Source organism: Pongo abelii, chromosome 14 (genome assembly GCF_028885655.2).
Source record: "Pongo abelii isolate AG06213 chromosome 14, NHGRI_mPonAbe1-v2.0_pri, whole genome shotgun sequence".
Taxonomy (NCBI): domain Eukaryota; kingdom Metazoa; phylum Chordata; class Mammalia; order Primates; family Hominidae; genus Pongo; species Pongo abelii.
In genome coordinates, this window is record NC_071999.2 from 78698683 (window position 1) to 78715467 (window position 16785).

The 16785-nt window shown below is 41.4% G+C and overlaps 1 pseudogene; it reads left to right on the plus strand.

Moving 5' to 3' along the window:
* Positions 1 to 9828: 9828 nt before the first annotated feature.
* LOC129049560 (26S proteasome non-ATPase regulatory subunit 10-like) lies at positions 9829 to 14709 on the plus strand (annotated as a pseudogene).
* Positions 14710 to 16785: the final 2076 nt, after the last annotated feature.

A 16785-nucleotide genomic window follows, 5' to 3' on the forward strand; every position in this document is an offset into this window, starting at 1 on the left:
ATAACTTAAAAGCGACTGTATTGGCATAACATCATCAAGATAAACAAATATTTCTAAATAGATGGATAAAAACATATATTTTATTGTCCTCAGCCCATAGCTCCTAAAGGTATCTTAAATTTAGCCGATCCTTTTAGCGTTTGCATTTTAAATATGCTATGCTTCCTTTATTTTTATTTATTTATTTATTTATTTATTTATTTATTTATTTATTTATTTTTTGAAACAGATCTCACTCTGTCACCCAGGCAGGAGTTCAGTGGCACAATCTCCACTCACTGCAACCTCCGCCTCCCAGGTTCAAGTGATTCTCCTGCCTCAGCCTCCTGAGTAGCTGGGATTACAGGCGCCCACCACCACGCCCAGCTAATTTTTAGTAGCGACAGAGTTTCACCATGTTGGCCGGGCTGGTCTCGAACTCCGGACCTCAGGTGATCCACCCCACCCGTCTCAGCCTCCCAAAGTGCTGGGATTACAGGCATGAGTCACCATGTCCGGCACTTCCTTTATGGAGGGCATCTATAGTTGAGAAAAAGTTTCCCAGATTTTTTTATTGTCACAAATAGAATGAAATGCAATGAATAGAACAGAATAAAAATGACTGTCTTCTTAACCCAGAAGCAATACAAAATATCCATGCACTTTTCTTCTAATAATGGAAATGCATACGTATCCCTTGATAAGAAAAGAAAAAAAGTCTTAAGCTCTAAACATTTAAATTATTCAGTTCCACAGCTTATAATACAGCAGTTATGTTCCTTGTTGATAGCTTCATAAAAACTACTAAGTAGTTTCAAGCACAAATGTATAGTAAAAGCACAATTTTATCTTAATTTTCTAAAATGTCCAGTCATGTAAAATAAAGAGATCAAAAACAGAGAAAAAAAAATTTAATTACAATTTTTTCCTTCAAAAAAATCAAAACTTAATTCCAATAAATGAGAAGGAATGTTAGCTGACCAAAAAAAAAAAAAAAAAAAAAAAAAAAAAAAAAACCTGGCTGGGAGCAGTGGCTCATGCCTGTAATCCCAGCACTTTGGGAGTCTGAGTGGGAAGATTGCTTGTGATCAGGAGTTTGAGACCAGCCTGGCCAACATGGCAAAACCCCATCTCTACTAAAAATATAAATAGTTCCAGCTACTTGGGAGGCTGAGGCAGGAGAATCACTTGAACCCAGAAGGCGGAGGCTGCAGTAAGCCAAGATGGTGCCACTGCACTCTAGCCTAGGTGATATAGTGAGAAAAAAAAGAAAAAGGGACATAATAATAACTTTGGGGCTGATGTTTAGTTTGCAGGGATCGTTCTGTCTCCCGAACCCTGGAGAAAAATGCAACAAATCTAAAAAGTAGTAAAATAACCCCAAAGGTGTGTTCATGAATGTTTAACCATCAGCTCCCAGGAAAAAAGACCCTGATTTTCATAGTGGGGCCTAGATTTTCATGGCAGGATGGAATGAATGAATACTCCCACTATGGCCAGCGTAGAGCTACCAAAATGGGGCTAGGAAGAGGTGCTCACACTCAGCTCACTGGGCTACACCATTCCAGCAAACACTGCCCAGGCCACAGGGTACAGCCCGTGCCTGATCCAAACCCAAACTTCTTTTGAGCTCCTCCATGGTATTCAGTGGCCTTTTTTGAATTCCTTAAACTCTTCCAGCTGTTTCTTTTCTCAGGCTCTTCACCACATTCTGCCTTCTCTACTTAGAATACTGCCTACCTAGAATACTAACCTCCCCTAAGTCCTCCTCATCCTCTAGATCTCAGGTTTCTGATATACACACACACACACATACATACACACACAAAGCAAGAAAGCAGATCGCGTTATAAGATGTTGGGGGTTTTGGGGGATGTTTTGTTTTTGAGACAGGGTCTCACTCTGTTGCCCAGGCTGGAGTGCAGTGGTACAATTATGGCACACTGCAACCTTAACCTCTGGGTCTCAAGCGATCCTCCCACTTCAGCCTCTCAAGTAGCTGGGATCACAGGTGCATGCCACCATGCCCAGCTAAGTTTTTGTTTGTTTGTTTTTGTGGAAACACGGCCTCATTATGATACCCAGGCTGGTCTCAAATTCCTAGACTCAAGTGATCCTCCCACCTCAGCCTCCCAAAGTGTTGGGCTAACAGGTGTGAGCCACCAAGTCCCATCTAAAATGTATTTCTTAACCAGGTGCAGTGGCACACTTGTAGTCTCAGCTACTTGGGAGGCTGAGGCAGGAGAATTCCTTGAGCCCAGGAGTTCCAGCCTGCACAACATAGCAAGACCTCGTCTCTATAAAAATAATTAAATAAAATAAAAGCATTTATTATAGTTCATGGCCAAAAACAAGCTTTTAAAGACCACTGCCCTAGACACTGCCAAGACGTGCATTCTCCTCCAGACTTTGATTTTATAGATTTCAGATTGGCAATCCCCATCCACCTCTGTCATTACCACATTGTGTCACATGTGCTAATTTCTTCTAGCCCTGGAAGCCAGTGAACCTGCTTTCCTGATGACTACATACCTCTGCTCTAAACCAGGAAATGATGACTTCATAGTTTCACTCACAGAGGATTGTTTTTCCCCAGTTCTTACATGTTACATGCAATACCTTCAAGCCTCATACCAGCAACACAAATTATATTTCATTTATTTCCAGTGTTGCTATTGTAATGTGATCTGGAGTAATCATTCAGTAATCATTCAGACTTCGAATACTTTAACATCCCTCTGAAAAAAGAATGTACTTAGGACATGAATCCATTGGTCAGAAAAAAAAAAAAAAGAAAAGAAAAATGAAAGAAATTTTTAAAAAGAATGTACCTCATATCTCAACCAAGTCATTGAAATACAATTGAAATTCCATTTTAAAGCGTCATTAAAGTCATTCTAATCACCTTACAAACATTGTCTTTAAATAACAGGGTTTATTTATATCGTTGGTATTTATTTCCATTGACATCATTTTCAAGAAAGCACTGTGAAATTCTCCAAGGCCATGTACTTTTCAAATACCTATTTCTCTCTCTCTCTTTCTCTTATCTCTCCTTCTCTCTCCCTCTCTCTTTCTATTTTTGAAAAAACTTTTTAAAATTTCTTTAATTAACAAATTGGTACCTGAATCAGAATAATGGATCTGTTTTTGTTTCCTCTTTAACTTTGTTACTTTATGTCATGTAATTATTGAATACTGAATATCTTTTCTATATCTAATCATGCTTTATCTTCTCTTTAACAACTATAGAACAATTAGAGGATCTAAAATTAAATTTTTATCCCCTAAACTTTCAAAGTTCACAGCATATGTCATTTTCTGAATGCCATCTGTTAGGGCTTTATTAAGCAAGTTGTTAATGTTATGTAGCAAACATGTAGCAGAAATGTCACTAACATTTTAAATTGTGCTCTAAAATATGTGTAGGCATTATAAACTAGTGATGACTTCTCTGTCATTACTGTCCTCACTTATTTGTAATACTGCAATCAGAGTCGTAATGTGTCTCTTTTACTTTCAGTTCCTGCCATTTATTTCTGGTATGATCATCTTGATTTACTATTATTAGTATGATTGGGTCATTATCATTACCTGTTACTACCACAGTTCCAGGAATGTACTATCCACTCTATAAAATGTTAATTTCTTTCTTTTGGCATTTTCTAAAAATATATATATATAGTCTATTTACATAGATATTCAAATGCTTATACATAAAGATATATTCAAAAGGCTCAGCCAGGCGCAGTGGCTCACACCTGTAATCCCAGCACTTTAGGAGGCCAAGGCGGGCAGATCACCTGAGGTCAGGAGTTCAAGACTAACCTGGCCAACACAGTGAAACCCCATCTCTGCTAAAAATACAAAAATTACCTGGGCATGGTGGCATGCGCCTATGGTCCCAGCTACTCAGGAGGCTGAGGCAGGAGAATTGCTTGAACCTGGGATGCAGAGGTTGCAGTGAGCCAAAATCACACCACTGCACTCCAGCCTCGGAGATGGAGCGAGACTCCATCACAAAACAAACAAACAAACAAAAAAAAAAAGGTGGTAGGTGGTGACGCTTTCATTAATACCAGAAGCTAGAGCAACGAACAAAGCTATGATGCTAGGGACCTCGAATAAATAATGAAAACATTTATCTAATTCCTATTACCTTTGGTGACTAAAAGAAAGATAAAATGCTGTGTCCATTAGATCAAACTCTAGGAGAGCAAAGAACACATCTGTGATATTGACTGCTGGTATCCTCAGAGCTTAGAACAACAAATATACACTACAAGATGGCCAAATCAATGAATCAGTGGGCAAGCAGGAACTGCAGCCAGGTCTTTACTTGTGTGGCACTGATGTCCACAGCTATGAATTTTTGTTAATCATAGAATTAATTGGTGTGTCCATCCAGTTAACCAAAATTAATTATATGGCCAAATACACCAGAAAATGTTTGTCCACATAGGATCTTTTCTTTATTTTTATGTTTTTAAATAGAGACAGGGTCTCACTCCGTCACCCAGGCTGGAGTGCAGTAGTGCAGTCATGGCTCACTGCAGCCTTGAACTCCTGGGCTCAAGCAACCCTCCTGCCTTAGCCTCCCAAGTAGCTAGGACTATAGGCCCATGCCACCACTCCCAGCTGATTTTTTTATTTTTTGTACAGACGGGTCTCACTATGTTGCCCAGGCTGGTCTCAAATTCCTGCCTTCATGGGATCCTCCTGCCTTGGCCTCCCAAAGGGCTGGGATTACAGGCATGAGCCAGTCCACACAGTCCATGTGGAATCTTTTATCTTTTTTACTTTTTTCATTTTCATTTTTTTTTAATAGAAACAGAGTCTCCCTATGTTGCCCAGGCTGGTCTTGAACTCCTGGGCTCAAGGGATCCTCCTGCCTTGGCCTCCTAAAGTGCCAGGATTACAGAAGTGAGCCACCACACCTGGCTCCATGTGGGGTCTTTAGTCACAAATTCTTTATGGGCCTGTTCTTTCAAAAAAAGTGTAATAAAATTTAGCGTGTGAGTGTTCTAGCAAACAGTCATACAGATATGTGAATTGAGCTTAAAATGTTTTTTGATTTTTTTTTTTTTTTGAGATGGAGTCTCACTCTGTTACCAGGCTGGAGTGCAGTGTCATGATCTCAGCTCACTGCAACCTCCGACTCCCTGGTTCAAGTAATCCTCCTGCTTCAGCCTCCCGAGTAGCTGGGACTACAGGCACGTGCCACCACGCCCAGCTAATTTTTGTATTTTTAGTAGAGACGGAGTTTCACCATGTTGCCCAGGCTGGTTTCGAACTCCTGACCTTGTAATCCGCCTGCCTCAGCCTCCCAAAGTGCTGGGATGACAGGTGTGAGCCACAGCACCCAGCCAAAAAATTGATTCTTATTTGTTTTGGTTTTATACGATCAGGGGTAAATGGCCTTAGGCAGAAATATACAGAATTATAGAATGTTGGTATTATTTTTTTGTCATCTAAATAATCTTAAATTTGTTGCGGTTTTTGTTGTTGTTGTTGATTGTTTGTTTGTTTGTTCGTTTTTTGAGATGGAGTCTCGCTCTGTCACCCAGGCTGGAGTGCAGTGGCACGATCTTGGCTCACTGCAACCTCTGCCTCCCAGGTTCAAGCGATTCTCCTGCCTCAGCCTCCCGAGTAGCTGGGATTACAGGCACATGCCACCAGGCCTGGCCAATTTTTGTATTTTTAGTAGAGATGGGGTTTCACCATGTTGGCCAGGCTCATCTCAAGCTCCTGACCTCAAGTGATCTGCCCACCTCAGCCTCCCAAAGTGCTGAGATTACAGGTGTCAGCCATCATGCCCGGCCCTAGATTTGTTTTTTAAATACCTTGATAGTATAATGTATTCAATATGTAGATATATAATTTCTTAAATTAATATTCTGAGGCTTAGTGTTCAGCCTCTCTCCCTATACCTCCACATCACTCTATAGTCCATTTCTCTCTTTATTTTCTTTAGAGCAGTATCTGTAATTTTCTTCTTTCTTTTTTATTTGCTTATTGCCTATCCTATCTAAATAGAATATAATACATTCCATGAAAGCCAACAGTCTTATCTCTGTCGCTGCTGTATCCCCAGCACACAGAACAATTGACTCCCCTGTCAAATTTTGTTCAATGGTAGGAAGAAAGAAAGAAAAGAAGGGAAGTGACATTTACTTTTAATTTTTTTGTATCGAATTTTTGTTGGAAACAAATTTTAAAAACTAATTAGATCATCCTTTCTCCTCCCACATTACCCAGAAAAGCAAGGAAGGTCATTTTCTATCTCGTTATTGCTAGGCACTGAAACAGCTCAGTATCTTAACATATTTTTTCTCTGATCTCAGAAAACGACAAGTTTCTTCCTTCCAAGATTAGCCCCTTTGTGCTTGTTGCACTCTTTATATTGAGATGCACGAGCAGCGATGAGATGATCCCTGAAGAGTGTGAATTGAGAAATGCAGGAGACCCAAGACAAAATCCCAACAGATACCAACAGCTGAGGAAAGGACAAAAGAGAAAACACAGAAAGGAGACCCTCCTTCACTCTCATTTACCCATTACAACCTGGTTCCTTCCTCAAATACTGAAGTAAAACTATTCTCCCAAAGTGCGCTGGCTCCACCTACTACTACTGAGTTCCTAAGCCTTTGTCTCTCTCTTCTTCCAGTGTAAATGCTGTTTTCCCTCAGCCCTTCCCATAAAGTCATTCTTCAGTGTTCAGCTGAGTCCCATGTTTTGTCTTGTTTTTCTCTACTCTTCTTCGAGATAGAAAGTATTAGAGGGAAAGCCAAGCACGGTGGCTCATGCCTGTAATCCCAGTGCTTTGGGAGGCCTAGGTTGGAGGATCTCTTGAGGCCAGGAGTTTGAGGCCAGCCTGAGCAATGTAGCAAGACCCCATCTCTACAAAAAATTTTAAAAATTAGCCAGATATGGTGGTGTGTGCATGTAGTCTCAGATACTTGGGAGGCTGAGGGGAGAGGGTTGCTTGAGCCGGGTAGTAGAGGATGCAGTGAGCTATGATCCTATGACTACACTCCAGCCTGGGCAACAGAGGGAAACCTTGTCTCTAAAAAGGAAAAGAAAAGAGAAAAGAAGAAGAGAAGGGAAGGGAAGGGGAAGGGGAAGGAGAAGGGGGAGAGAGAAAAGAAAGAAAGGAAAAGGTGTAGCAAGCCAGTATGGCACGTGTATACGTATGCAACAAACCTGCACGTTCTGCACATGGATCCCAGAACTTCAGTAAAGTTTTTTATTTTACTTAAAGTAAAATTTAAAAAAAAATAGAAAGAAAGGAAAAAAATATTAGAGAGAAACAAATGTGTCCTCTCTCCCCTGCCCCCAAACTCTACCTGTTTTCCATAAGGGTGGATTTTTCCACATATTCCTGCCTCTTTCTGTCTCCTGACTGTCTGATTGCTACATTTCCTTTGAGGGACTGACTTGTGTAGTTCTTCTTTTTCCTGTCCGTTTTTTCTCTACAAAAAAACCAGCCACCAGCCTAGTCTATTCCTGGGACAGGTCTTTGCTCCCCGTGTTGCAGGTCTTCATCGTCCCATGTGACTGGTGGGTAAGTCGAAGACACAGTGTGGGTGGGAGTGGGGATGCTTCAAGCCCATTTGGCCTTCACAATAAACTATGACTTCCAACATTTTAAATTTAAAAGTAATATTTTAAATCTCTCTTTTGTCTCCCACTGCCTGAAAAGAGAGGTGCTATTTATTGAACTCTTGACATCTCTACAACAGTAAACATAATTTGAAAAAAATGAAATCTGTATACTGGGTCTCTGTCCCCCAGGCTGGAGTACAGTGGTGTGATCATGGCTCATTGTGGCCTCCAGCTCCTCAGCTCAAGCCATTCTCCTGCTTCAGCCTCCCGAGTAGCTGGGACTACAGGCATAAGCCACCATGCCTGGCTAATTTGTTTTTTTGTTTGTTTGTTTGTTTGTTTGCGGGGCTGGGGTCTCACTGTGTTGCTTAGGCTGGTCTTGAACTCCTGGGCTTAAGCAATCTTCCTGCCTCAGCCTCCCAAAGTGCTGGGATTATAAACATGAGCCACCTCGCCTGTCCTCATGTCTTGATTTATTGTCATGTGTTCTTTTCACCCTTCCTCTTCTCAAGATACCTGTCTAGTCTCTGTTCAAACATACTGTTCCTCCCAAGATTCAGTAAAGACTAATTTATTTAACCAAAAAGTCTCCATCTGTTTGGAAAAACAAGTATCAATAAATTCTAATTGTTGTACAACTGTATTTTTTAATTTTCTTTTTTCTTTCCTTTCCCTTTTTTTTTTTTTTTTTTTTTTTTTTTTTTTTTGAGACGGAATCTCACTCTGTTTCCCAGGCTGGAGTGCACTGGCATGATCTCGGCTCACTGCAGCCTCGACCTCCTGGGTTCAAGTGATCTTCCTGCCTCAGCCTCCCGAGGAGCTGAGACCACAAGCACGAACCACCACACCCAGCTAATTTTTTTGGTATCTTTTTTAGTAGAGACAGCATCTCATCATGTTGCCCAAGCTTAACTGTATCTTTTTTTTAAGATTTAAGTGATGAGAGATTAATCCATCAATTACTGTCATGCATTTTCTTTTCTTTTTTCTTTTGAGATGCAGTTTTGCTCTTGTTGCCCAGGTTGGAATGCAATGGCACAATCTTGACTCACCACAACCTCCGCCTCCCAGATTCAAGTGATTTTCCTGCCTCAGCCTCTGGAGTAGCTGGGATTACAGGTGCCCGCCACCACACCCAGCTAATTTTTTGTATTTTTAGTAGAGATGGGGTTTCACCATATTGGCCAGGCTGGTCTTGAACTCCTGACCTCAGGTGATTCACCCACCTCGGCCTCCCAAAGTGCTGGGATTACAAGCATGAGCCACCGTGCCCGGCTGTCATGCATTTTCATGAATGATTTGCAAATCTTCCTCTGTAGCCTTTACAATCCCTGAAGTCTCTTCTACCTCAGTTCCTGTGTTACTCATTGTTTACAGAATATTTCCTCTTAACTTTTTTTCATTGCTCTACTGCCCTACATATTTTTTAAATGTTTTTTAACTTTTTTTATTGTTATTTTTATTTTTTTGAGACGGAGTCTCACTCTGTCACCCAGGCTGGAGTGCAGTGGCACGATCTTGGCTCACTGCAACCTCTGCCTCCCGGCTTGAAGCTATTCTCCTGCCTCAGCCTCCCGAGTAGCTGGGATTACAGGCACCTGCCACCACACCCAGCTGATTTTTGTATTTTTAGTAGAAACAGGGTTTCACCATGTTGGCCAGGCTAGTCTTGAACTCCTGACCTCAGGTGATCTGCCCACTTTGGCCTCCCAAAGTGCTGAGATTACAGGTGTGAGCCACTGTGCCCAGCCAACTTTTTTTTTAAAAGAGTGATAGGAGTCTCACTATTCTTCCCAGGGTAGACTTGAACTCCTGGGATCAAGAGATCCTCCTGCCTCAGCCTCAGAGTATCTGGGACTGTAGGTGGGGCCCCCTAAAAACTTTTTTTTATTTTGAGATAGGGTCTTACTCTGTTGCCGAGGCTGGAGTACAGTGGCGTGATCATGGCTCACTGCAGCCTCAATTTCCTGGGCTCAAGTGATCCTCTCACCTCAGACTCTCAACAAGCTGGGACTATAGGCATGTGCCACCACATCTGGCTAATTTTTTTTTTTTAGTTAAAAACAGGGTCTCACCATGTTGCCCAGCCTGGTCTAAGTCCTGGGCTCAAACAGTCCTCCCACCTCAGTCTCCCGAGTAGCTGGAACCACAAGTACATGCCACCATGCCAGCTAATTTTTTAAGTTTTTTGTAGAGATGAGGTCTTACTACATTGCCCAGGCTGGTAATAAACTCCTCGGCTCAAGCGATCCTCCCACCTTGGCCTCCCAAAGTGTTGGGATTACAGGCATGAGCCACAGAGCCCAGCCTAGAAACTTCTAATTTTGACTTAATATCAGAGTTACAAAAAAGTTGCAAGAATCATGCAAATAATTACCATTTGCTCTTTACTGAGATTCTCCAAATGTTTGCATTTTATCACTTTATTCTTTTCCTTGTCCCTTTTGTTTATTCCCCTGAGCCTTTTAAGAGTACTTTGCAGATATGATTTTGCTTTACTGATAATGTTTCGTGAGCATTTCCTAAGAATAAGAACATTCTTTTACATAAGCATAGTACAATGATCAAAATCAGGAAATTAACATTGATACAATACTATTATCTAATCTAAAGGTGTTATTGAGATTTCCCCAGTTGCCCTAATATGCCCTCTGTGGAGAAGTCAATCTCAGATTACTCATTGCATTCAGCGGTCATGTCTCTTTTACCTTCTTTAATCTAGAATAGTTCTTCAATCTGTCTTTTATAACACTGACATTTTTGGAGTACATGTCAGTTATTTCATGGACTATTCATCAGCTAAGTATTTCTTTGATCCTATATCCATTGGCATTAATGTGTCTCTGGAAGCTATGGTGATTAAAAGTAATCCCTTTTCTGTGTCTTCATATTTCCAATTTTGTATTCCAGCACCACTTCTTACTACATGTGTGACCACTTAACCTCTCTAAGCCATAGTTACTCATCTTTAAAATTCAAAGAATTAGGCTGGACTTTGCGGGTCATGACTGTAATTCCAACACCTTGCAGGGCTGAGACAGGAGGATCTCTTGAGCCCAGGATTTGAAGACCAGCCTGAGCAACATAGTAAGACCCTATCTCTATTAAAAAATTGAAATTAGCCAGGTGTGGTGGTGTACTCCTATAATCCCAGCTACACGGAAGGCTGAGGTCAGAGGATGGCTTGAGCCTAGGAGTTGGAGGCTGTAGTGAGCTGTGATCAGGTCACTGCACTCCAGGCAGGGTGCCAGAACCCATTCTGTCTTGGGGAGAGGGGAGGAAAATTGTAATAATTGTACCTGCCTAATAGGTTATAGAGAGCATTAAAGGCAGTGACATATGAAAGAAGTTATCCAGCCGGGCTTGGTGGCTCACACCTGTAATCCCAGTACTTTGGGAGGCCGAGCCAGGTGGATCACGAGGTCAGGAGATCAAGACCATCCTGGCTAAACCTGTCTCTACTGAAAAATACAAAAAATTAGCCGGGCATGGTGGTACAAGCCTGTAGTCCCAGCTACTCAGGAGGCTGAGGCAGGAGAGTCACTTGAGCCGGGAGGTGGAGGTTGCAGTGAGCCGAGATCTCGCCATTGCACTCCAGCCTGGGCGACAGAGAAGACTGTCTCAAAATAAATTAATAAATAAAAATTAAGAAAACACAAGGCCAGGCGCGTGCTGGCTCACACCTGTAATCCCAGCACTGTGAGAGGCCTAGGCGGGCAGATCACCTGAGGTCAGGACTTCGAGACTGGCCTGACCAACATGGAGAAACCCCCGTCTCTACGAAAAATACAAAATTAGCCAGGTGTGGTGGCCCATGCCTGTAATCCCAGCTACCCAGGAGGCTAAGGCAGGAGAAGCACTTGAACCCGGGAGGCAGAGGTTGCGGTGAGCCGAGATCGCGCCACTGCACTCTCCAGCCTGAGCAACAAGAGTGAAACTCCGTCTCAAAAATAAATAAATAGGAATTTATCCAATGCATGGCACAAAATCATTTGCTTTTTGTGTGCTTTGGCTTCTCAACTCCTCACTACTTGGCCACCCTTACAAAGATGTGTTCTAGTTTGCCCCATGTATCTCCAAAAATGGGATTCTATAGCCATGTGTGGTGGCATGCACCTGTAGTCCCAGCTACTTGGGAAGCTGAGAGGGAACATAGAGGCTGCAGTGAGCCCAGATCGCGCCACTGCACTCCAGCCTGGGCAAAAAGAGTGAAACTCCATCTCAAAAAAAAAAAAAAAAAAAAAAAAAAATTCTCAAGAGAGAACCCAATAGGAAGCCTTGTGACAAATGTGAAATATTTCTTTATAAGTTGAAATCAATCACTCTCTGGGTCAGTTATTTCAAATACCTATAAATAAATTGTTAGGAACATCCAGCTAGATTTAAAAAAGTGATTCTCGGAGCCCTCTTGCCCACCACGCCACCATAAAAAAAATAAATAAATAAATAACAACAAAAAAGAAAAAGAAATAAATTGTACAGGCTTGTGAGCTAATTCACCTTTCACCATCTTACTCCACAGAATAACTAAAGATGAAACCCCCTTCCCTTTGCAATCTCCATTCCTCCCCCATCCCTGGAGGGGGTGGGAGGAGAAAAAGAATAACCAAAGATTTTTTTCTCATGCCTCTGGCATCCCCCCAGGCTGCCAATTTAAGAGCACTGTTTCTTTTTAAGTGCTTGTCTTAGTTTAGCCCAACTCATTTGTATTGAAATAACATTGGTCTCAAGTGGTTATTACTTTTCTTCTTACAAATCACTAGTTTAATAATCTATTCTAGTATCTTAATAGAGGTGGATTCAAGCAATAGTGAGAAGCTTCCAAAATCCTGGTGTCTTTCTAACAATGTCACTGAGTTGCTATGTGACCTAGGGAAGGTCACTCTTTTAACCTAGACGTTTCCTTTAAAACAATGAGAAAATTTGATCTACCACTTATTAAGCTCACTGTGCCAACTACCTTTATTTGATTTTTGCCACAATCTATGCAGTAAATATTCTCCCTGTTTTACAGATGGGAATACTGAGGCTTAGATACATTTAAAACCTTACCTAAAGTCACTCATTATAAGTGGTGGAGCTGCTAGATATATAGACTCACAGTGGCAGATTTTTACAAACTCCTTATGCTGCGATTGACTTTAGGACACTCTACGGCCATTAACTGTAATCTTATACCAAATGGTACAGCCTAAAAAAATTGACTTGCTTTTTTAGAATTAAAAAAAAAAAAATAAGTGCTCCGTACTCAACTAAAAGACAGCAATTCCAAAAGTGTTTTTGAAGGAACACTAGTTCCGCCAATAGCCTCAGGATAAAACAGCTGTACTGTCAAATGTTTGACATACGTTTCATACTACTGTGATTCTTTTGGAGATTTAAAGGGCTCTGCAAAGCGCTTTAGAAAAGAAACTTGTTTAATATTCTTGAGTCACAGAGCTTGAGTTTCCTGAAGCACGTTTAACATAAGCTGTTACAAGGTGGTAAAGTTTTTTTTTTTTTTCTTTTTACTCATTAGGACTTCAAGAATGTTTATCCAGAGAAACAATGAGATTTAAAAATGTGTATTCTTAGCTGGGCTCAGTGGCTCATGCCTGTAATCCCAGCACTTTGGGAGACTGAGGTGGGCGGATCGCTCGAGCCCAGGAGTTCGAGACCATCCTAGGCAACATGGCAAAACCTCATCTCTACCAAAAATTAAAAAATCAGCCAGGCATGGTGGCACACACCTGTAGTTCCAGCTACTCCGGAGGCTGAGGTGGAAGGATCACCTGAGTCCGGGAGGTCAAGGCTGTGATGAGCCATGATGGTGCCATTGCACTCCAGCCTGGGTGACAGAGTGAGAACCTGTCTCAAAATACACACACACACGAGTTCCTGGGAAAGCAAAATGGAGGGGTGTGTGTCTAACCTAATGGTCTGCAACCTGGCCTACAGCAGGAAGCTGGAAGAGTTCAAGGAGGGTAATTCTGGCCGATAAATTCCTAGCTACTAGAACCGACCAGGACAGCAGAACGGCATTGCACTAGGCATGCTCAGCTGGACATACAGGAATTGATGAATTTTTGTTGCAACTTGGAGTGCCAGTGAATGATAAAGACGATGCAGGTTGGTCTCCTCTCATATTGCGGCTTCTGCTGGCCGGGATGAGATTGTAAAAGCCCTTCTGGGAAAAGGTGCTCAAGTGAATGCTGTCCATCAAAATGGCTGTACTCCCCTACATTATGCAGCTTCCAAAAATAGGCATGAGATTGCTGTCATGTTACTAGAAGGCAGGGCTAATCCTCATGCTAAGGACCATTATGAGGCTATAGCATTGCACTGGGCAGCAGCCAAGGGGTTTGGTGAGCATCTAGGTTGGTGACACATCCACATGCCAGAAGAGTGGTGCACCCTAACTCCATGGGAACAGAAGCTCCTATGCTCGGGACCCTTCTGGACCTCACCGTATGTACCTCTTCAGCTGCCCATTCATGTATACCTTTATAATATCCTTTATAATAAACTGGTAAACAAGAAAAAAAACCACACAAACCCAAAAACAAAAAAATTAGCTGACCGTGGTGGCACATGCCTATAGTCCCAGCTACTCAGGAGGCTGAGGCAGGAGAATCACTTGAGCCCAGGAGGTCGAGGCTGCAGTGAGCCATGATCACACCAGACCCCTGCGCTCCAGCCTGGGGGATGGAGTAAGACCCTGTCTCAAAAACAGCAACAACAACCAACCAACCAACATCAATAAAAAACCAACCAACAACAATAAAACAAAAACAAAAACAAAAAAACCCCATATATTCTTATTTGAATCTCCAAACTGCCTATTCGGATAATGCTTTAATTTTTAAAATAGGCCTACTCCTGTCCTGGTGTGTCCATTATGTGACCTTCACAAACAGCCTAGTTAGGGATGTGCCATTATCCCGATTTTACATTTGCAGGGAAAGGTCTCGAGTTGTTAAGGAATGTACTCAATGCCTTACAGCTGGAGAAAGGTGAAACTCACATTCAAATTTTCGCAATCCAAATTCAGTACTCTTTCACTTAACCACCTGTAATGTCTATTTTTCTGCCGTTGATCATTTTAAAAGCTTGCTGACATTTTTTAAAACAAGCAATTTTGAGAAAAAGGAAAGGTTATATTAAAAATGTAAGACGACCAGCCGGGCACGGTGGCTCACGCCTGTAATCCCAGCACTTTGGGAGGCCAAGGTGGGTGGATCTCACCTGAGGTCAGGAGTTTGAGACAGCCCGACCAACATAGTGAAACCCCATCTCTAGTAAAAATACAAAATTAGCCAGGCATGGTGGCACATGCCTGTAATCCCACCTACTTGGGAGGCTGAGGCAGGAGAATCACTTGAACCTGGGAGGCAGAGTTTACAGTGAGTGAAGATCATGCCATTGCACTCCAGCCTGGGCAACAAGAGCAAAACTCCGTCTCAAAAAAATAAATAAATAAAAATAAAGAAATAAATATATGATATATATGATGACCTTTACAACAGTTTTAATAGTGAAAACCACATTTGGGACTATTCCCTTTTAACGTTACTCCTTAGCATCAGCAGTTTAGGGTTTGGAATGGAAAACAGGCTATACCTTACTATGTTTGAGTCTTGTGGGAAAACAATCTGATCCTGGAAACAGCAAATTAGCCCACAGCTATACCTGTTTACCTAGTCAATGTGTGTTTGTTCTGTTTGAAGATACTTCAAAAGTAACAATTGTAAAAGAGATTACTGCTTTGATCAGAGAATCTGAATCCCCTTTGTTGACCATGAATGATTGGTCTTTGTGATGTTAATGTTTCTTTTAAGGAATATCAGATCTGTAAATGCACCTTAATTACAGGCAAGCAGTTTTGGAGGGAATTTGTGACAGCATTTTATGGAAAGTCTTTCCTAGTTCTTCAAATCTAATTATAGTAGAAAGATTGTTTTAGGCCAAGCAGCAAAAAGCTATAATTATTAGTGCTTTCATTAATGTTCATGTAGGTCAAAAAAGTTATCTTATTAAAGAATAAGATTTAAATCTCAAAAATGCTTAATTTTCTATATAAAGCACAGAACAACATGCAGAGCCTTAACTGAGATGTCCTTACTAACCTGTTCACCATAATTATGCTGGCAGCTCAGGAGGCTGTTTTACGAAGATTTTACATTTAGAAACAGCACATGGGAATCCACAACTCAAACAATCACTGATTCCCAAATTTTATTTTTAAATTTGCAACCAACAGTCCAATTAGAGTACATGAGTACCATATGAAGAGAGAAATTTTTTTTCAGTTCTGCTATGTTCATTTTGTGGTATTAGGCTGAGTTTTTTGTTGTAAGAAGAGAGATATATATCTCTCTTCTTACATATATATATGTTTTTTGTTTGTTTTTGTTTGTTTTTTGTTTTTTTGTTTTGTTCTGTTTTGAGAAGAAGTCTTGCTCTGTCACCAGACTGGAGTACAGTGGCGCGATCTTGGCTCACTGCAACCTCCGCCTCCCGGGTTCAAGTGATTCTCCTGCCTCAGCCTCCTGAGTAGTTGGGACAACAGGCACATGCCACCACGCCCAGCTAATTTTTGTATTTTTAGTAAAGACGGGGTTTCACCATGTTGGCCAGGATGGTCTCGATCTCTTGATCTTGTGATCCACCTGCCTCAGCCCCCCAAAGTGCTGGGATTACAGGCGTGAGCCACCGTACCCGGCTGAAGACATATGTTAATACAGAATGTTAGATGTTGCTGAAGATGTGAGGAAACAGAATTGCTAAACTGCAGATAGGGTGATTTAGTTAGACATGAGGAAGAATTTCTCAACAGCAGAGTGAAATCTTACCTGGAGGTGGTTTGAAAGTTGCATACTTTATGAAATAGTATGTGGCAAAGCCTGGGCACACAGCAAGGCCTGTTCTAAGAGGAACATTTCAATTGATTGCATTTGTTACTGTACATGGTATTAAGTCCCAGAATGGGATTTTTCTACTCACCTGGTTACAATGCTAATAATGACCACCATTCAGCATTGTATACACCAAGTACTTACCAACTGCTACCTTCCAAGGATTTTTTTCAATATTATGTTAACATTTAAACTTATCATTTAAAAAGCTATAAATAGAGCCAGCCTCGCCTGTGTATGAGGAAAAATGATATCTCTGAGGTTTAAAGCATACTGAATTAACACATTCCAAGTCATTTCTTCTTCT